At 45.1% G+C, this 22,092-nt stretch overlaps 1 pseudogene; it reads right to left on the bottom strand.

Moving 5' to 3' along the window:
• The window catches only part of LOC124044178, a 486,633-nt pseudogene that overhangs the window by 269,991 nt on the left and 194,550 nt on the right, over positions 1-22,092 (bottom strand).

The raw sequence follows: 22,092 nt of genomic DNA, 5'->3' as shown, positions 1-22,092 counted from the left end.
GAGCACATGGAACATGCAGAGCACACACAAGCATACTCTCATACACACAGGAGTGTGCAAAATACAAACACACACACAAACTATTTCTGCTTTCCCCTGTCGAATGGATAATCTCTCTCTCTCTCTCTCTCTCTCTCTCTCTCTCTCTCTCTCTCTCTCTCTCTCTCTCTCTCTCTCTCTCTCTCTCTCTCTCTCTCTCTCTCTCTCTCTCTTTCTCTCTCTCTCTCACATTTTTTTCCACTACTATATCTGTCTCCCTGCAGAAGAGAGAGCAACATATCTTGTGAACAGGACATTTATCTGGTGTTATAGCATTACAGCATCACCATCCCATCATGAGGGAGAACTGGAGAAATGAACAGAAATCATTCAGATGTTCTATTAAATACCAAGAGTATCAATCAACACAAACACACCAGCGCACACACAGTCTCTACACCCGCACGTGTGCACTCAAGTATACACAGGCACACCAGGGTCTGTTCTAGTAGTACAGGAGAATACCCTCTCTTGTATCTTCCTATGGGCCTAGAAACCCCAACTTGGGAGAGATAAGGAAGTATATTAGGCTGAGATGGACCCATTGTCCCAGTCTCTTTAAAACTATTATTCTGGATAAATCCACACACACACACACACACACACACACACACACACACACACACACACACACACACACACACACACACACACACACACACACACACACACACACACACACACACACACACACACACACACACACACACACACACACACACACACACACACACACACACACACACAGTACATACAGTTTGCAGCAGCAGACAACCCTGCATCCCACTACTGGCCCTCACACCATCATGGTCACCTAATCATCCCCCCTCCTCTCCCCTGTAACTATTCCCCTGGTCGTTGCTGTAAATGAGAATGTGTTCTCAGTCAAGTTACCTGGTAAAATAGGGGTAAAAAAACACACATCCCCCACACACAGAGACTGTACACTTTCACCAGATCAAATGAGGATCACAGCGAATGGCAGTCTGTATTGCACTGTGTATAAGACCAGTTCAACTTAATAACCTCCTCCACCCCCCTAGCCTATTAAATAAACTACAACATTAGTCCGCCAGATGAAGTTTGGCTTTTTACGCATGCTGTCCGGGATGTGTTGGTTTAATCAGGAAGTGATCAAATATACTGTAGATAATCTCACGCCCACTTGAGAGGAAGATGGGTTACTTTTAATAAGGGAAACAACCCTACACCCTACAGCTGAAATGAGATCACCTAATTCTAGCCCTTTGGTAAGGATTTTATAGTGCAGATGGCTTAATGGTACAGTCTTTTAATAAGCTGGAATGGTCCTATTGTATGTATTGATAGAGAGCTGACGACGTAGGTCTGATGACTATAGATTCCTTGTCTTTGTGGGTTGGTGTAATGGCAACAAGCTCTCACAGTCTCAGAATTAGACGTTCATCCATGTTTTCCAAACGTCAAATTTCAGAGTGTTTAGGGTTAAATTTAGGCGTGAACTCTGAATGGTTAAGGTTTAGGATAGTTTTAAATCTAAAATCTCGCTGGATTCAAACATGAAATCTTTGGCACCGGATGCAGATAGTTACAAGCATCCACCATCCCCGTCTACAACACCTTAGCAACCATCCACCATCCCCGTCCACAACCCCTTAGCAACCATCCACAATCCCTGTCTACAACACCTTAGGAACCATCCACCATCCCTGTCTACAACACCTTAGCAACCATCTACCATCCCTGTCCACAACCCCTTAGCAACCATCCACCATCCCGTCTACAACCCCTTAGCAACCATCCACCATCCCTGTCTACAACCCCTTAGCAAGCATCCACCATCCCCGTCTACAACCCCTTATCAACCATCCACCATCCCCGTCCACAACCCCTTAGCAACCATCCACCATCCACGTCTACAACGCCTTAGCAACCATCCACCATCCACGTCTACAACGCCTTAGCAACCATCTGCCATCCCCGTCAACATGCCTTAGCAACCATCCACCATCCCCGTCTACAACGCATTAGCAACCATCTGCCATCCCCGTCAACATGCCTTAGCAACCATCCACCATCCCCGTCTACAACGCCTTAGCAAAACCAAAACCTACTTGAAGGTAACAGAGTGGGCATCCAGCCAGGTCAGAGGGTGCCGGCTCAGCACATCTGGCCGCCAGTATGTCTCTACGGCCCAGGATATCCTGCGCCGGCTCTGCGCTCTGTGTCTCCGGTGCGTCTGCACAGCCCAGTGCGCCCTGTGCCTGTGCCCCGCACGTGCCGGGCCAAAGTAACCATCCAGCCAGGACAGGTTGTGCCGGCTCCACGCTCGAGACCTCCAGTGCGCCTCCACGGCCCAGTGTATCCTGTGCCCACTCCCAGGACCAGGCCTCCTGTGTGTCTCTCCAGCCCAGTGATGATCAATGGCACGAAGCCTCCAGTGATGATCCATGGCACGAAGCCTCCTATATATATATATATATATATATATATCCTGAGCTTTATCAGATCTCCTAGATTTAAGACAAACACTTAAAAACCTTGTTTCTTATGATTTATTTTTGGGCTGTCCTTTTTGCCATTTATCAATGTGTTATTCCATGTTACTACAGGCTTTAGTAGTAAAGGCCAAATTAAACAATTGATCAAATCATTTTTGTATATATTTGATTATACCTAAAGGGGTCCTAAAATTAAAAATCAAATAACCAAATGATTCACAATATGACCAACTTAGAACTTAGAACCCCCCCCCAACAGCTTAGACATGTGATAATGATCTACCAGGGACATGGAAAACTAGCAGGACTGCAGCCCACAATGACTGGAGATGTGCTTGTTTGTTGTGAATGTAATGTCGTTAGTCTGTTGTTTGAAGAGAGTCAGACCGAAATGCAGCGTGTAGGTTACTCATGACTTTTAATGAAGCTAATACGGTACATGAAATAACGGAAGAAGAAAACAACAAACGAAAGAAACTAATACCGCCTATCTGGTGACAAACACAAAGACAGGTACAATCACCCACGAAATACAACGCGCACTCAGGCTACCTAAATACGGTTCCCAATCCGAGACAACTAGAATCAGCTGACTCCAATTAGGAATCGCCTCAGGCAGCCAAGCCTAACTAGACACACCCCTAATAATACACACTCCCAATTAATACAACCCCAATACGAAATACAACATATAAACCCATGTCACACCCTGGCCTACCCAAACATATAACAAAAACACAAGATACAATGACCAAGGCGTGACAGTGAAGACTTCACTTACACTACCAGGATCGTCAGAGTTTAGTTACCCCGAACAACGGATCCAGCATCATGTATTTTGTCATCCCCTAATGGTTAAGGTTAGGATAGGGAACACACCCCACTGTGAGACTTGTGTGTCACACACAATTACTTCCCCCTTGTTTTTGACAAGTCACTGACACTCCATTACTGTGAACACGAAGAGAGACCTCAGGCAGTGTGTGTGTGTGTGTGTGTGTGTGTGTGTGTGTGTGTGTGTGTGTGTGTGTGTGTGTGTGTGTGTGTGTGTGTGTGTGTGTGTGTGTGTGTGTGTGTGTGTGTGTGTGTGTGTGTGTGTGTGTGTGTGTGTGTGTGTGTGTGTGTGTGTGTGTGTGTGTGTGTGTGTGACAGTACATTTGATTTCAGAAGGCTTCTAGTTCCTCCTATGAGGCCAGCATGTTTGTGTCAGAATCTAGGAGCTGTGACATCAAATATACTAGGCAGACATGCAGAGAGGATGTGAGAGCTTTAGCTATCAACCTCTACACTGACACAAAAAGACTGCGAAAGATGGACTGTGAAAGAGACAAAGTGCTACACTATGTTACATTTAACACTTTGCTTACCTCTCTCTCTCTCTGTCTCTCTCTGTCTCTTTCTGTCTCTCTCTGTCTCTTTCTGTCTCTCTCTGTCTCGCTCTGTCTCTCTCTGTCTCGCTCTGTCTCTCTCTGTCTCTCTCTCTCTCTTTGTCTCTGTCTCTCGTTCTCCCTCTCTCTGTCTCTCTCTGTCTCGCTCTGTCTCTCTCTGTCTCTCTCTCTCTTTGTCTCTCTGTCTCTCTCTCTCTCTCTCTCTCTCTCTTTTTCTCTCTCTCTCTCCCTCTCTCTCCCTCCCGCCCTCCCCCATCTCTCCTCTCTCCTTCCCTCCTCTATGTCATTAGGCAGGAAGCTCTGTATTTATAACCTCCATATGGCCTTGACCATTACATTGAGGTCACACTGACATGCTAACAAACACACACACGTGCTTCTACACCTGCATTGCTTGCTGTTTGGGGTTTTAGGCTGGGTTACTGTACAGCACTTTGTGACATCAGCTGATGTAAAAAGGGCTTCATAAATACATTTGATTGAATGAACTTGATTGACATAGACGCACGCACAGAAGCACACACGCAGAAACACACACACATGACGTACTCTACAGTACACACTGCACACACAGTAGAAATAAATGAACACAGAACAGAACACACCGTGCTGAACATACAGTACTACACACACATACACACACAGTGGTACACTGCACACACGAGCACGCGGACACACATACAGTCACACACACAGCCGTGATGTGAGCGGTGATAAAGGGAATTGTTGTGTATCTATTTCCTATCGGCCTCATTCTTATTGACCTCTTCCGGGGAACAAAACACTGGTCATCAATGGCCTATTAGGAAGCTTGGCTTCCGGGATCACGTCCCTGCCTTGTCCAACAGGAGGTGTTGTTGGAGAAGTGTATATCTCCCTGTTACAGCTCAGTGAGAAAGGAGTGGCACCTTGTTTCCTACATGAACAATGACCAGTAGGCTTGGGAGGTATTCAGCTTGGCTTGGGAGGTATTCAGCTTGGCTTGGGAGGTATTCAGCTTGGCTTGGGAGATATCCAGCTAATTGGCTTGGGAGGTATTCAGCTTGGCTTGGGAGGTATTCAGCTTGGCTTGGGAGGTATCCAGCTAGGCTTGGGAGGTATCCAGCTAGGCTTGGGAGGTATCCAGCTTGGCTTGGCAGGTATCCAGCTTGGCTTAGCAGGTTTTCAGCTTGGCTTGGGAGTTATTCAGCTTGGCAGGTATTCAGCTTGGCTTGGGAGGTATTCAGCTTGGCTTGGGAGGTATCCAGCTAATTGGCTTGGGAGGTATTCAGCTTGGCTTGGCAGGTATCCAGCTTGGCTTTGCAGGTATCCAGCTTGACTTGGCAGGTATTCAGCTTGGCTTCGCAGGTATCCAGCTTGGCTTTGCAGGTATCCAGCTTGACTTGGCAGGTATTCAGCTTGGATTGGCAGGTATCCAGCTTGGCTTTGCAGGTATCCAACTTGACTTGGCAGGTATTCAGCTTGGCTTCGCAGGTATCCAGCTTGGCTTGGGAGGTATCCAGCTTGGTTGGGGAGGTATCCAGCTTGGCTTGGGAGGTATCCAGTTTGACTTGGCAGGTATTCAGCTTGGCTTCGCAGGTATCCAGCTTGGCTTGGCAGGTATTCAGCTTGGCTTGGGAGGTATTCAGCTTGGCTTGGGAGGTATCCAGCTTGGCTTGGCAGGTATTCAGCTTGGCTTGGCAGGTATCCAACTTGACTTGGCAGGTATTCAGCTTGGCTTCGCAGGTATCCAGCTAGGCTTGGGAGGTATCCAGCTTGGCTTGGGAGGTATCCAGCTTGGCTTGGGAGGTATCCAGCTTGACTTGGCAGGTATTCAGCTTGGCTTCGCAGGTATCCAGCTTGGCTTTGCAGGTATCCAGCTTGACTTGGCAAGTATTCAGCTTGGCTTGGCAGGTATCCAGCTTGGCTTTGCAGGTATCCAACTTGACTTGGCAGGTATTCAGCTTGGCTTCGCAGGTATCCAGCTAGGCTTGGGAGGTATCCAGCTTGGCTTGGGAGGTATCCAGCTTGGCTTGGGAGGTATCCAGCTTGACTTGGCAGGTATTCAGCTTGGCTTCGCAGGTATTCAGCTTGGCTTGGCAGGTATTCAGCTTGGCTTGGGAGGTATCCAGCTAATTGGCTTGGGAGGTATTCAGCTTGGCTTGGCAGGTATTCAGCTTGGCTTTGCAGGTGTCCAGCTTGACTTGGCAGGTATTCAGCTTGGCTTCGCAGGTATCCAGCTTGGCTTGGGAGGTATTCAGCTTGGCAGGTATCCAGCTTGGCTTGGGAGGTATTCAGCTTGGCAGGTATCCAGCTTGGCTTGGGAGGTATCCAGCTTGTTATACCTTCATACCGATCTTGTGCGATCCCGGGATATTGAGTAATATCACCTCTGAACAGAAGGGTGCTATTTTCAAACCCCAAAGGTTAGCAATGCTAACAAATATATGTAGCATGCCATAGAGAATGCTAACTAAATGCTAACAAATGCATTGCAAACATTTTATACAGTCTCTGACCTAAACTATTTGCAGGACAGACATCCCAACTCATAAAATTACACATGTAACTAAAAAATACTACTCACAGTTTGCTGTACGGACAAAACAAATATTAGACAGCAAGGCTCTTGATCCAGGAGGGGATTCTCTGATGTTACCAAGCAAAGATTGATTTTGGAAGAAACTAACCACTTAGGTAGACAGCTAACTAGCTAATAAATGACCAAACCAAATGCTCAACTGCAGAGCATTTTAGACAGTTAACTTGATAGTTATCTAGCAGGCAAACATTTAGTTGTGAACTCTATACTGTAACTAGATCACATGCCGTGTGCTGCACAACAGTGAGTAACTAGCAAGGCTCCGGTCTCTCGTTGTTGTGTGCTTGTAAACAAACACTATGTTACTGGAGACTACGCTTCATAATGAACAATGATGTGACAGGTGAAATGAAGAATGTCATCTCCTAATGTATTGCACAAGTTGACTGCAGGCATTTACTTAAAAAGTAGATATGAATATTGAAATGTATTGTAAAAACAAATAAATAGTTTAAACAGTATTGAAAAACCATCCCCTGGCTATTTCCAAATACCCCAGAATGCAGTTTATACGGTATACCGCCCAAGCCTCATGACCAGCCTTATCAATATCAGGATATACAGAGATATGGAGACAGAGATCTACACTGGAATACACAGGCCTTCTACCAGGCCTAGGGAAACTGTTAGTAAACAGTAGCAACAGTATGGTCTACATAGACTCCTTTAGCTGCTAGGGACTCTTCTGATTCCTCGATTTCACAGAACAAACCATGCCAGTTATGACCTATCAGCTGTAGAGAGAGAGAGAGGACCGATAGAGAGTAAAAAGGGGGGAAAGAAAGAAAGAAAGAAAGAGAGAAAACAGAGTTTAACCTTTCCTTCCACCCTAATCAGCACAGTTGAACCAGCAGAGACCCATGCTCCACTGACTCATTCCCAGCCAGCGGAGCACACACCTGGGCTGCTCTGAGTAGAGCGTGCCCTCAACCCTGGAACTCACCCTGCAGCTAAGGCTGACTGAGCACGGCTGTGTGTTTGTGTGTCTCATTGTGGAGAATGTACATGTGCAGTGGACGTAAGTGCATGTTTGCGTGTGTGTGTGCGTACATGAGTGCAAGTGTGTGTGCTTGCATATGTGTGTGTGTGTGTACAGTATGTGTGTATGCAAGTGTGTGTGTATACAAGGGTGTGTATATTCACGTAGGCGTGCCTGTGTGTGCGTTGGTCCTTGACCTTGGTCCTGGCTCTGTGTACAAGGGGCCTCAGTGGTCAGCTTGCTAATGTGCTGATCTGGAACAAGAAATGCATTATGGGCCAACGCTCCAACAGCAATTAACACACCAGCAGGAGGCCACAGCACTGTAGAGAGATGTGTGTGTGTTAACCGTTGAGTTGTTTCTGTTTTAACCCTGTAACCAAGCATAATTAACCCTGTAACCAAGCATAATTAACCCTGTAACCAAGCATAATTAACCCTGTAACCAAGCATAATTAACCCTGTAACCAAGCATAATTGACCCTGTAACCAAGCATAATTAACCATGTAACCAAGCATAATTAACCCTGTGACCAAGCATAATTAACCCTGTAACCAAGCATAATTAACCCTGTGACCAAGCATAATTAACCCTGTAACCAAGCATAATTAACCATGTAACCAAGCATAATTAACCATGTAACCAAGCATAATTCACCCTGTAACTAAGCATAATTAACCCTGTAACCAAGCATAATTAACCCTGTAATCAAGGATAATTAACCCTGTAACCAAGCATAATTAACCCTGTAACCAAGCATAATTAACCCTGTAACCAAGCATAATTAACCCTGTGACCAAGCATAATTAACCCTGTGACCAAGCATAATTAACCCTGTAACCAAGCATAATTAACCCTGTAACCAAGCATAATTAACCCTGTGACCAAGCATAATTCACCCTGTAACCAAGTATAATTAACCATGTAACCAAGCATAATTAACCATGTAACCAAGCATAATTAACCCTGTGACCAAGCATAATTAACCATGTAACCAAGCATAATTAACCATGTAACCAAGCATAATTAACCATGTAACCAAGCATAATTAACCCTGTAACCAAGCATAATTAACCATGTAACCAAGCATAATTAACCATGTAACCAAGCATAATTAACCCTGTAACCAAGCATAATTAACCCTGTAACCAAGCATAATTAACCCTGTAACCAAGCATAATTAACCCTGTAACCAAGCATAATTAACCATGTAACCAAGCATAATTAACCCTGTGACCAAGCATAATTAACCATGTAACCAAGCATAATTAACCATGTAACCAAGCATAATTAACCCTGTGACCAATCATAATTAACCCTGTAACCAAGCATAATTAACCATGTAACCAAGCATAATTAACCATGTAACCAAGCATAATTAACCCTGTAACCAAGCATAATTAACCATGTAACCAAGCATAATTAACCCTGTAACCAAGCATAATTAACCCTGTAACCAAGCATAATTAACCCTGTAACCAAGCATAATTAACCCTGTGACCAAGCATAATTAACCCTGTAACCAAGCATAATTAACCCTGTAACCAAGCATAATTAACCCTGTAACCAAGCATAATTAACCCTGTAACCAAGCATAATTAACCCTGTAACCAAGCATAATTAACCCTGTAACCAAGCATAATTAACCCTGTAACCAAGCATAATTAACCCTGTAACCAAGCATAATTAACCCTGTAACCAATCATAATTAACCCTGTAACCAAGCATAATTAACCCTGTAACCAAGTATAATTAACCCTGTAACCAAGCATAATTAACCCTGTAACCAAGCATAATTAACCCTTGTAACCAAGCGTGATTAACCCTTTAATGAAGCATAATTAACCCTGTAACCAAGCATAATTAACCCTGTGACCAAGCATAATTAACCCTGTAACCAAGCGTAATTAACCCTTTAATGAAGCATAATTAACCCTGTAACCAAGCGTAATTAACCCTTTAACCAAGCATAATTAACTCTGTAACCAAGCCTGTGACTGGAACGAATTGCAAAAATCGGTGAAGTTGGAGACTTTTATCTCCCTCACCAACTTCAAACATCAGCTATCTGAGCAGCTAACCGATCGCTGCAGCTGTACATAGTCTATCGGTAAATAGCCCACCCAATTTTACCTACCTCATCCCCATACTGTTTTTATTTATTTACTTTTCTGCTCTTTTGCACACCAATATCTCTACCTGTACATGACCATCTGAACATTTATCACTCCAGTGTTAATCTGCAAAATTGTAATTATTCGCCTACCTCCTCATGCCTTTTGCACACAATGTATATAGACTCTCTTTTTTTCTACTGTGTTATTGACTTGTTAATTGTTTACTCCATGTGTAACTCTGTGTTGTCTGTTCACACTGCTATGCTTTATCCCTGTAACCAAGCATAATTAACTCTGTAACCAAGCATAATTAACTCTGTAACCAAGCGTAATTAACCCTGTAACCAAGCATAATTAACCCTGTAACCAAGCATAATTAATCCTGTAACTAAGTGTAATTAATGAGTCATAATATGTTGAAATTCGAAGGGAAGATATAAGATGTTGTTGGTGTATATGTGTGTGTGTGTGAGAGAGAGAGAGAGAGAGAGAGAGAGAGAGAGAGAGAGAGAGAGAGAGAGAGAGAGAGAGAGAGAGAGAGAGAGAGAGAGAGAGAGAGAGAGAGAGAGAGACAGAGATAGACAGAGAGAGAGAGAGAGAGAGAGAGAGAGAGAGAGAGAGAGAGAGAGAGAGAGAGAGAGATAGACAGAGATAGACAGAGAGAGAGAGAGAGAGAGAGAGAGAGAGAGAGAGAGAGAGAGAGAGAGAGAGAGAGAGAGAGAGAGAGAGAGAGAGAGAGAGTGAGAGAGAGAGAGAGAGAGAGAGAGAGAGAGAGAGAGAGAGAGAGCAGAGAGAGAAGAGAGAGAGAGAGAGAGAGAGAGAGATAGACAGAGATAGACAGAGAGAGAGAGAGAGAGAGAGAGAGAGAGAAGAGAGAGAGAGAGAGAGAGAGAGAGAGAGAGAGAGAGAGAGAGAGAATCTCCTGCAACCAACATACAACACTATCGCAAAAAAGTAGAATGGAGAAAAGTGAAATAGAAGAACTGCGGTGCAGAACACAGAAGTAATATCCTAAACAAGTACACCCCTGCATCCCTCACTCCATCTTACCTGTGACAGTGAGCTCGGTGGTCCTGCGCACCACAAAGCCACCGAAGGTGACCTCACAGGTGTAGTTGCCGATGTCGTCTTCCTTGACCTCTCTGAGGGACAATGTATCTCTCCTCTGGAGGATGGAGGCCCGCCACTGCTTTGGACGACATTCCTGGGTGTCACACACACACACACACACACACACACACACACACACACACACACACACACACACACACACACACACACACACACACACACACACACACACACACACACACACACACACACACACACACACACACACACACAATACAACATGGAGTTCAACTGCAATTGACACCAAAATACACATGCAATCATCATAGCATAGAAAACCGAGTTGGAAGGTGATCTCATGAACAACAGAGGAGATTCTGTTGAGATGGGCCTATACATGATGCCTTTGTCAACGTTTCTTTGGATAGTGGCGTCTATGACAGTTCAGGCCATCAGGGAACAGGAGACAAAGCAGAGGCCGTATTTTATTCAGACAGTAGTGAAGACTGGGAAGGAAGTGAGCAGTGGAATCATAGTGTATCACTGCCAGAGAGAGAGAAGCAATATGGGAAGATGATTTAGTAACCTGAGGAATTTTACTTATTGGATGTTTATTACACTGAATAATCCAGATTCAGTATTCTCTGAACGGTTCAGACACACAATGTCACTTAAAAAGTATTCACTGGCAAAATAATGTGAGTGTGTGTTTTTCTGTGTGTGTGTGTGTGTGTGTGTGTGTGTGTGTGTGTGTGTGTGTGTGTGTGTGTGTGTGTGTGTGTGTGTGTGTGTGTGTGTGTGTGTGTGTGTGTGTGTGTGTGTGTGTGTGTGTGTGTGTGTGTGTGTGTGTGTGTGTGTGTGTGTGTGTGTGTGTGTGTGTGTGTGTGTGTGTGTGTGTGTGTGTGTGTGTGTGTGTGTGTGTGTGTGTGTGTGTGTGTGTGCGTGTGTGTGTGTGCGTGTGCAGGAAGACTGTAGTATGGCTCTTCTCTCCAGGTACTCTCCTCCATCTCTGGCAGGGATAACCCTGGCTCAATAGATTATATTCCACCGTTGCTCGTGGCAACCTGAGATCCAATCAGCTGGGCTGCGTAGCAGTCCAAATAACTTCAGGTTCCAGTGCTCCAAATCATTAACCAAGCCCTCATTGAATTTTCGGTAAACCTGGAGGTTGAGCCCGAACGGCTAATCTACCGCTGATATGCCTTTGATTAGTTTGGCCTGGGCCGTTCTCTGGGATGAGTTTTGTGATCCGCAAGCCTTGCCTTACCTCAACAGGGGAGAATGCAGGTGAGTAAAGGTAACTCAAGAGTCAGATAATAGATATTTCAAGCTGATAGCATTTAAAGGGCACCCGTAAACACTCCATTCCGCTCTCCTACTTTTCCGTAGGGCAAAGATGAATACCACGAGTTCACTCCTCATCAGTGTGTGTGAAAAATGAATCCCATCTCATTTCTGTTCCCCTGTCTGTTCCTCTCTCTGTCCCCCTGTCTGTTACATTGTCTGTTCCCCTGTTTGTTACTCTCTCTGTTCCCCCGTCTGTTTCTCTGTCTGTCTGTTCCCCTGTCTGTTCCTCTTTCTGTCCCCCTGTCTGTTCCTCTCTCTAATCCCCTGTCTGTTCCTCTCTCTAGTCTCTCTCTGTTCCCCCATCTGTTTCTCTGTCTGTCCCCCTCTCTGTTCCTCTTTCTGTCCCCCTGTCTGTTCCTCTCTCTAATCCCCTGTCTGTTCCTCTCTCTAGTCTCTCTCTGTTCCCCTATCTGTTTCTCTGTCTGTCCCGCTCTCTGTTCCTCTGTCTGTTCCCCTGTCTGTTCCTCTCTCTGTTCCTCTCTCTGTTCCTCTCTCTAATTCACTGTCTGTTCCTCTCTCTGTTCCTCTCTCTGTTCCTCTCTCTGTTCTTCTCTCTGTTCCTTTCTCTGTTCCTCTCTCTGTTCCGCTCTCTGTTCCTCTCTCTAATCCCCTGTCTGTTCCTCTCTCTGTGCCATTCTCTGTTCCTCTCTCTAATCCCCTGTTTGTCCCTCTCTCTGTTCCTCTCTCTGTTCCTCTCTCTAATCCCCTGTCTGTTCCTCTCTCTAGTCTCTCTCTGTTCCTCTCTCTGTTCCTTTCTCTGTTCCTCTCTTTTCCTCGGTCTGTTCCTCTCTCTGTTCCCCTGTCTGTTTCTCTCTCTGTTCCTCTCTCTGTTCCTCTCTCTGTTCCTCTCTCTGTTCCTCTCTCTGTTCTTCTCTCTGTTCCTCTCTGTTCCTCTCTGTTCCTCTCTCTGTCCCTCTCTCTGTCCCTCTCTCTGTTCCTCTCTCTGTTCCCCTCTCTGTTCCTCTCTCTGTTCCCTGTCTGTTTCTCTCTCTGTTCCTCTTTCGGTTCCCCTCTCTGTTCCTCTCTCTGTCCCTGTTCCCCTGTCTGTTCCTCTCTCTGTTCCCCTGTATGTTCCTCTCTCCATTTCCCTGTCTGTTCCCCTGTCTGTTCCTCTCTCTGTTCCCCTGTCTGTTCCTCTCTGTTCATCTCTCTGTTCCTCTCTCTGTTGCCATCTGTTCCTCTCTCTGTTCATCTCTCTGTTCCTCTCTCTGTTCATCTCTCTGTTCCTCTCTCTGTTCTTCTCTCTGTTCCACTGTCTGTTCCTCTCTCTGTTCATCTCTCTGTTCCTCTCTCTGTTCCCCTCTCTGTTCCCCTCTCTGTTCCTCTCTCTGTTCCCCTGTCTGTTTCTCTCTCTGTTCCTCTTTCGGTTCCCCTCTCTGTTCCTCTCTCTGTCCCTGTTCCCCTGTCTGTTCCTCTCTCTGTTCCCCTGTATGTTCCTCTCTCCATTTCCCTGTCTGTTCCTCTCTCTGTTCCCCTGTTTGTTCCACTCTGTTCTTCTCTCTGTTCCTCTCTCTGTTGCCGTCTGTTCCTCTCTCTGTTCATCTCTCTGTTCCTCTCTCTGTTCTTCTCTCTGTTCAACTCTCTGTTCCCCTCTCTGTTCCTCTCTCTTTTCCCAGCTATTCATCTCTCTGTTCCTCTCTGTTCCTCTCTCTGTTCATCTCTCTGTTCCTCTCTCTGTTCCCCTGTCTGTTCCTCTCTCTGTTCCTCTCTCCGTTCCCTCTCTGTTCCCCTCTCTGTTCATCTCTCTGTTCCTCTCTCTGTTCCTCTCTCCTGTTCCCCTCTCTGTTCCTCTCTCTGTTCCTCTCTCTGTTCCTCTCTCCGTTCCCCTCTCTGTTCCTCTCTCTGTTCCCCTCTCTGTTCCCCTCTCTGTTCATCTCTCTGTTCCCCTCTCTGTTCCCCTATCTGTTCCCCTATCTGTTCCCCTGTCTGTTCCTCTCTCTGTTCCCCTCTCTGTTCCCCTATCTGTTCCCCTATCTGTTCCCCTGTCTGTTCCTCTCTCTGTTCCCCTCTCTGTTCCCCTATCTGTTCCCCTATCTGTTCCCCTCTCTGTTCCCCTATCTGTTCCCCTCTCTGTTTATCTCTCTGTTCCCCTATCTGTTCCCCTGTCTGTTCATCTCTATTCCTATCTCTGTTCCCCTATCTGTTCCCCTGTCTGTTCATCTCTATTCCTATCTCTGTTCCCCTGTCTGTTCCTCTCTCTGTATTCATGTACTGAGTGTTTCTCCTTAATGACCCCTACACTGGTACTGGTGCCCTGCAGGCTGGCCTGGTACTGGTGTCCTGCAGGCTGGCCTGGTGCTGGTGTCCTGCAGGCTGGCCTGGTTCTGGTGTCCTGCAGGCTGGCCCGGTACTGGTGTAATTCTCCCATTATGACCATATGACCCAGGCATAACCTGACTCAGGCAAGCTTCCTACAGGCAGGCCTATTAAATACTGTACAAACAGCTGTGGAAGGAATCTGAAAACAAAGAAATAAGCCGCCAAAGGTATGACCATATGACCCAGGCATAACCTGACTCACACACACACACACACACACTGTACAAACACACACACACACACACACACACACACACACACACACACACACACACACACACACACACACACACACACACACACACACACACACACACACACACACACACACACACACACACACACACACACACACACACACACACTAGGGGGTAGGTAGCCTAGCGGTTAGAGTGTTTGGCCAGTAACTGGAATGTTGTACGAAGTTGCTAAATGTGTGGCTCTGAAGTTGAGCAAGGCATTTAATCAGAAGAGAGACACTCTCCATTGAGGTTGTAATATAATATAATATAATAATAATAATAATAATAGGTTGTCTCAGGGAGAGTTGAGATATGTAACAAACACATTTCCAAATCACACACAGCACATGTGTGGAATAGGACAAATATAAGCACACACACACACTTAGCCAGGTCTCTCACCTTGAACCAGGTGATATGAGGGTCTTTCCCAGGTTCTGTGTAGTCCTCTATGTCAGGACAGGTGAGGTCTTTGCTCTTGCTGAGTTCTGCCTTCTCCATGTGTCTCATCACAGAGTTGTAGCACAGGTCTGTGTCGTTCTCAGCCACATTAAGAGACATGGATACTTTCATACAGTAGCTGGAATTCCTGAAACACAGAAACAACGAACAGGTTACTGACAGGATTCACAGAACAGTAGTTATCACACTTGGTCCTTTTCAGCCAATTTTTGTGAACTCAGTGCGGTTCACCACATTTCTTGTGCAGTGTGAACACTCAAAAGGAACTCAGACCCCACAAAAGAGCCCCGAAGCAAACCGAACAGAGACCGAGAGAGGTGGTCTGCTTTCGGCTGGTGTAAATCCTGCTGTCTGGATCCTTTCTTTAGGATAATGTGAATGCAAAGCTCCCCAGGTTCACTTGTCATTTTTCCCGCACCACACACCATCCAGTCCCTTCAGCTCCATTCAACCCCTCCCATCTATCTCTCAACACCATCCAGTCCCTTCAGCTCCATTCAACCCCTCCCATCTATCTCTCAACACCATCCAGTCCCTTCAGCTCCATTCACCCCTCCCATCTATCTCTCAACACCATCCAGTCCCTTCAGCTCCATTCAACCCCTCCCATCTATCTCTCAACACCATCCAGTCCCTTCAGCTCCATTCAACCCCTCCCATCTATCTCTCAACATCATCCAGTCCCTTCAGCTCCATTCAACCCCTCCCATCTATCTCTCAACACCATCCAGTCCCTTCAGCTCCATTCAACCCCTCCCATCTATCTCTCAACACCATCCAGTCCCTTCAGCTCCATTCAACCCCTCCCATCTATCTCTCAACACCATCCAGTCCCTTCAGCTCCATTCAACCCCTCCCATCTATCTCTCAACACCATCCAGTCCCTTCAGCTCCATTCAACCCCTCCCATCTATCTCTCAACACCATCCAGTCCCTTCAGCTCCATTCAACCCCTCCCATCTATCTCTCAACACCATCCAGTCCCTTCAGCTCCATTCAACCCCTCCCATCTATCTCTCAACACCATCCAGTCCCTTCAGCTCCATTCAACCCCTCCCATCTATCTCTCAACACCATCCAGTCCCTTCAGCTCCATTCAACCCCTCCCATCTATCTCTCAACACCATCCATTTCAGATTTCTATTTGCCATATTTTTTTCAACTGTGCTGTGATGCTTCACTAACAACTTGAACCTTCCTATTCTCATAGATTCTACAGATTGTAAATTAAAAATAAACATTGTTATATTATTATATTATTGATTGATTGGCTATGGCTTTTCAAATCACCCAGTATTACTATCTGCAGCGTTAGTTCTAGGCAAATGTTGCAATTCTTCAGCCATTCCTGGACCTGTGATCAAAGACGAGCTACATATAGACAATACCAAAATAAATGATCTAATGACTCCTGCCTCCTCACAGCAAAATCTGGAAAGCAGTGGCATTACCAGGGTTCACGTTAGAGTTTAAAAAAAATCTGCATTTTCAAGACGCAGACCATAAAAACAATGTTATAAACCATTTCACCTGCGTTTTATAATGAAAGTCAACAGTGTTTTTATTTATTTAATAGTGATCAGGGGCATGCAACTGTAGTTTTCCTTCACAGAAAATACATTAGTGCAACACATAAAATAGCTTCATTTTCAGAAATGCAATGCTATTTGGCTAGCTTGGTATTTTCTGCAAAAACAATGCATGGCTGTCATATTTTATGATGCATTGCCATGATATTTCTAATATATATCACAGGAGGAATGGAGCCAGTTACATTTGCTAATGTTTCCCTTTTTTGTCTGCATTTTACCGAAGAAAAATAGGATTCACAGAGAAAATTACAGGAGAAAAATAGGATTCACAGAGAAAATGACAGGATAAAAGTAGGATTCACAGAGAAAATGACAGGATAAAAGTAGGATTCACAGAGAAAATTACAGGATAAAAGTAGGATTCACAGAGAAAAGTACAGGATAAAAGTAGGATTCACAGAGAAAATTACAGGATAAAAGTAGGATTCACAGAGGAAATTACAGGATAAAAGTAGGATTCACAGAGAAAATTACAGGAGAAAAATAGGATTCACAGAGAAAAGTACAGGAGAAAAGTAGGATAAACAGAGAAAATTACAAGAGAAAAGTAGGATTCACAGAGGAAATTACAGAAGAAAAGTATGATTCACAGAGGAAATTACAGGATAAAAGTAGGATTCACAGAGAAAAGTACAGGATAAAAGTAGGATTCACAGAGAAAAGTACAGGAGAAAAGTAGGATTCACAGAGAAAAGTGCAGGAGAAAAGTAGGATTTACAGAGGAAAGTACAGGATAAAAGTAGGATTCACAGAGAAAATTACAGGAGAAAAGTAGCTACACATCAGTCAGAGCACTGTTTGCTGATAGAATGTACATTTGTGAATTCTCATCTGAGTGGAGAAGTGCAACCGAAGCATAAAATGTATCTGATGCTGGGTAGAAATTACAATAAGATGCATTTTAGATCTGTGTTTACAAAACACAGCAAGATATTTCTTATATGTTAAATACCTGATCACTATAACGTACTGTAGATTAGCATCACACAGCGGTCATCTGTCCAGAAATAATGAAATTGCTGACATTCTCATTCAAAAAATGCCATGGCTTGTACAGGTCAGAGGAAATGTTGGTGGCTTCATGAGAACGTTATGTAGTGTAGTGTGTGTAGTGTGTGTCTCTGTGTGTGTGTTTCTGTGTGTGTGTGTGTGTGTGTGTGTGTGTGTGTGTGTGTGTGTGTGTGTGTGTGTGTCTCTGTGTGTGTGTCTCTCTGTGTGTGTGTGTGTGTGTGTGTGTGTGTGTGTGTGTGTGTGTGTGTGTGTGTGTGTGTGTGTGTCATGTGTGTGTGTGTGTGTGTGTGTGTGTGTGTATTGTATGATATCCCAGAGACATTTACTACATGTTATTGCTCAATAACCCCCCCCCCCCCATCTCTGTCTGTATGTGACCAGGCAGTCATGTCACCCGTGATACAAGTCAGCATTCGACGTCAGGTGATGATGTGGAAACTGTCCACTAGGGGCAAAAGTGAGAGCTGTAATCTTCAAGTAGGTTTCAGTTTTGCTAGCGTGTCGTGGACGGGGATGGCGGATGTGCGTAAACAAGTTCAAAATCCAAAATGACATTTTAGCTTTAAGACTATTCCAAACCTTAACCCTTACCTTAACCATTCAGAGATAATGCCTAACCTTAAGATTACTGAGCTAATGCCTAAATGTAACCCTAACCCTAAAAGTCAAAGTTAATGCCTAAACTCAACCTTAAACACTTCAGAATTTGACGTTTGCAACAACTTCAGAATTTGATGTTTGAGGAACATGGATGAACGTCTAATTCTGACGTGAGACTAGTTGGTACAGGAGCATTTTATTACATTACCTTTACTGCTGGCCAGATGCTTCCATTCAGGCTAAATGGCAGGCTTTCATATGATGTAGTCAGGTTATGGAAGTAATAAGATAGTCACTTCTCCCATAGAGACACCCCTGACCTCCAGACCATAAAACACACACAGCTGAGGCTGGCTGGGATAGAGCAAGCAGGCTGGCAGGGATAGAGCAAGCAGGCTGGCAGGGAAAGAGCAAGCAGGCAGGCTGGGATAGAGCAAGCAGGCTGGCAGGGATAGAGCAAGCAGGCTGGCAGGGATAGAGTAAGCCGGCAGGGATAGAGCAAGCAGGCTGGCAGGGATAGAGGAAGCAGGCAGGCTGGGATAGAGCAAGCAGGCTGGCAGGGATAGAGCAAGCCGGCAGGGATAGAGCAAGCAGGCTGGCAGGGAAAGAGCAAGCAGACAGGCTGGGATAGAGCAAGCAGGCTGGCAGGGATAGAGCAAGCAGGCTGGCAGGGATAGAGCAAGCCGGCAGGGATAGAGCAAGCAAGCCGGCAGGGATAGAGCAAGCAGGCTGGCAGGGATAGAGCAAGCAGGCCGGCAGGGATAGAGCAAGCAGGCCGGCAGGGATAGAGCAAGCAGGCAGGCTGGGATAGAGCAAGCAGGCAGGCTGGGATAGAGCAAGCAGGCAGGCTGGGATAGAGCAAGCAGGCAGGCTGGGATAGAGCAAGCAGGCAGGCTGGGATAGAGCAAGCAGGCAGGCTGGGATAGAGCAAGCAGGCTGGGATAGAGCAAGCAGGCTGGGATAGAGCTAACTGAGAATAAGGTAGCATTCGATTGGAAACTGTAAGCAGATGTTATATAACGCTATGATGTTGTTATTTTAAAATATATATATATTTTTTTACATTGCCTAAACACACACACGCACACACACACACACACACACACACACACACACACACACACACACACACACACACACACACACACACACACACACACACACACACACACACACACACACACACACACACACACACACACACACACACACACACACAGCCTGGGGGCCTCTGAGGTATAAATGTTGACATCAGGAAGGAGATTATCACTGAGGGAGAGACACCTGAGCCAATCAGGTTACTGGAGTCTAAGGGGAGGCAATGAGGGAGCTCTCTTTACCTGTTAAATATTCACGCTGGGGTTAGCACTGCGGGATTGTGGGAACGTGTCAGTGTGGTGTTTGATTGATGGACAGTCAGGAGGTCGACACTGTCTGTCAAAATGCTTTTTTTTTTACTTCAACACAGCTGGCATTAGACTCCCACTTGCGTCAGCTGCCATTCTCTGCACATTATATCCACCACGTACATACATTCTCAGAGTATTCATAGCAAGAAAACACAGGCAGAACACTGATAGACACAGGATCATTTGAGAGGTGGTGAATTCATTCAGTGGGAGACACATGCATGGACTACAGAGGTGGCGGGTGTGTTTAAAGGAGAGAAAACAATAGAGGTTAAAGCTCTCATTTACATATATATATATATAGCAAGAGAAAGTGAGCAAGAGAGAGAGAGAGAGCAAGAGAGAGCAAGAGAGAGAGAAAGATCTACAGTTGAAGTCGCAAGTTTACATATAGCTTAGCCAAATACATTTACACTCTATTAGAATTTGGTAGAATTGTTTAATTGTGTCAAACATTTCGGGTAGCTTTCCGCAAGCTTCCCACAATAAGTTGGGTGAAATTTGGCCCATTCCTCCTGACAGAGCTGGTGTAACTGAGTCGGGTTTGTATGCCTTCTTGCTCACACACACTTTTTCATTTCTGCCCACAAATTTTCTATAGGATTGAGGTCAGGGCTTTGTGATGGCCACTCCAATACCTTGACTTTGTTGTCCTTAAGCCATTTTACCACAACTTTGAAAGTATGTTTGGGGTCATTGTCCATTTGGAAGACTCATTTGCACCTAAGCTTTAACTTCCAGACTGATGTCTTGAGATGTTGCTTCAATATATCCATCTATTTTGTGAAGTGCACCAGACCCTCCTGCTGTAAAGCACCCCCACAACATGATGCTGCTACCCCAGTACTTCACGGTTGGGATGTTATTCTCTGGCTTGCAAGCCTCCCCCTTTTTCCTCCAAACATTCCTCCAAACAGTTCTATTTTTGTTTCAACAGACCAGAGGACATTTCTCCAAAAAGTATGATCTTTGTCCCCATGTGCAGATGCAAACCGTAGTCTGGCTTTTTATGGCGGTTTTGGAGCAGTTGCTTCTTCCTTGTGAAAATCAAAAGAAATCAGCCAAGACCTCAGAAAAGACCTCCACAAGTCTGGTTCATCATTGGGAGCAATTCCTAAACACCTGAAGGTACCACATTCATCTGTACAAACAATAGTACGCAAGTATAAACACCATGGGACCACGAAGTCGTCATACCGCTCAGGAAGGAGACGCCTTCTGTCTCCTTTGACATGAACGTACTTTGGTGCAAAAAGTGCAAATCAATCCCAGAACAACAGCAAAGGACCTTATGAAAATGCTGGAGGATACAGGTACAAAAGTATCTATATCCACAGTAAAACGAGTCCTATATCGACATAACCTGAAAGGCCTCTCAGCAAGGAAGAAGCCACTGTTCCAAAACCGCCATAAAAAAGCTACGGTTTACAACTGCACATGGGGACAAAGATCATACTTTTTGGAGAAATGACCTCTGGTCTGATGAAACAAAAATAGAACTGTTTAGCCATAATGACCATCATTATGTTTGGAGGAAAAAAGGGGGAAGCTTGCAAGCCGAAGAACACCATCCCAACCCGTGAAGCACTGTGGTAGCAGCATCATGTTGTGGGAGTGCTTTGCTGCAGGAGGGACTGGTGCACTTCACAAAAAAGATGGCATCATGAGGTAGGAAAATGATGTGGATATTTTAAAGCAACAGTCAGGAAGTTAAAGCTTGTTCGTAAATGGGTCTTCCAAATAGACAATGACCCCAATGTAAAGTGATGGAGAGAGGGGGGGGGAGATGGAGGGAGAGAGAGGAGAACATGAATGTTATGTAATCACCTTCACACACTGATAGGAAAAGTTAGGACAAAGGGGCTAACACAGAAACACACCCACGCACACATGCACACATACACACACACTAAACGCTTCAATTATCCTGTGCACATCCATATCTCCTTGCAGGGAATAACAGCTGGAAGGTTTTAATGCAAAGCTGTACTTTCTCCACTGAAGGATTGATCTATGTTTAGATATAGCCAACTCAATATAGCAGCATAACTCCAATGCAAAATAATATAGTAGGACTATATACGCTGCAGATAGACGATTCTATCATTATAATCTTCTACGCTAACAGTCAAACTTTAAGTGATAATTGAAATTCTGAGCAGGCTTTTATACAATATTGTCACACCCTGATCTGTTTCACCTGTCCTTGTGATTGACTCCACCCCTCCAGGTGTTGCTTGTTTTCCCCAGTGTATTTATCCCTGTGTTTCCTGTCTCTCTGTGCCAGTTCGTCTTGTATGTCCAAGTCAATCAGCGTGTTTTTCCCGTGCTACTGCCTGTTCTATTCTTTTTTTTACCAAGTCCATCCGGTTTTGATCCTTGCCTGTTTCTGGACTCTGTACTCACCCGCCTGACCATTCTGCCTGCCTTGACCTCAAGCCTGCATGCCACTCT

This window comes from Oncorhynchus gorbuscha, linkage group LG09 (genome assembly GCF_021184085.1).
Source record: "Oncorhynchus gorbuscha isolate QuinsamMale2020 ecotype Even-year linkage group LG09, OgorEven_v1.0, whole genome shotgun sequence".
NCBI lineage: Eukaryota > Metazoa > Chordata > Actinopteri > Salmoniformes > Salmonidae > Oncorhynchus > Oncorhynchus gorbuscha.
Note: the sequence above shows the minus strand (reverse complement) of the source record. Positions and strands in the feature narration are given on the sequence as shown.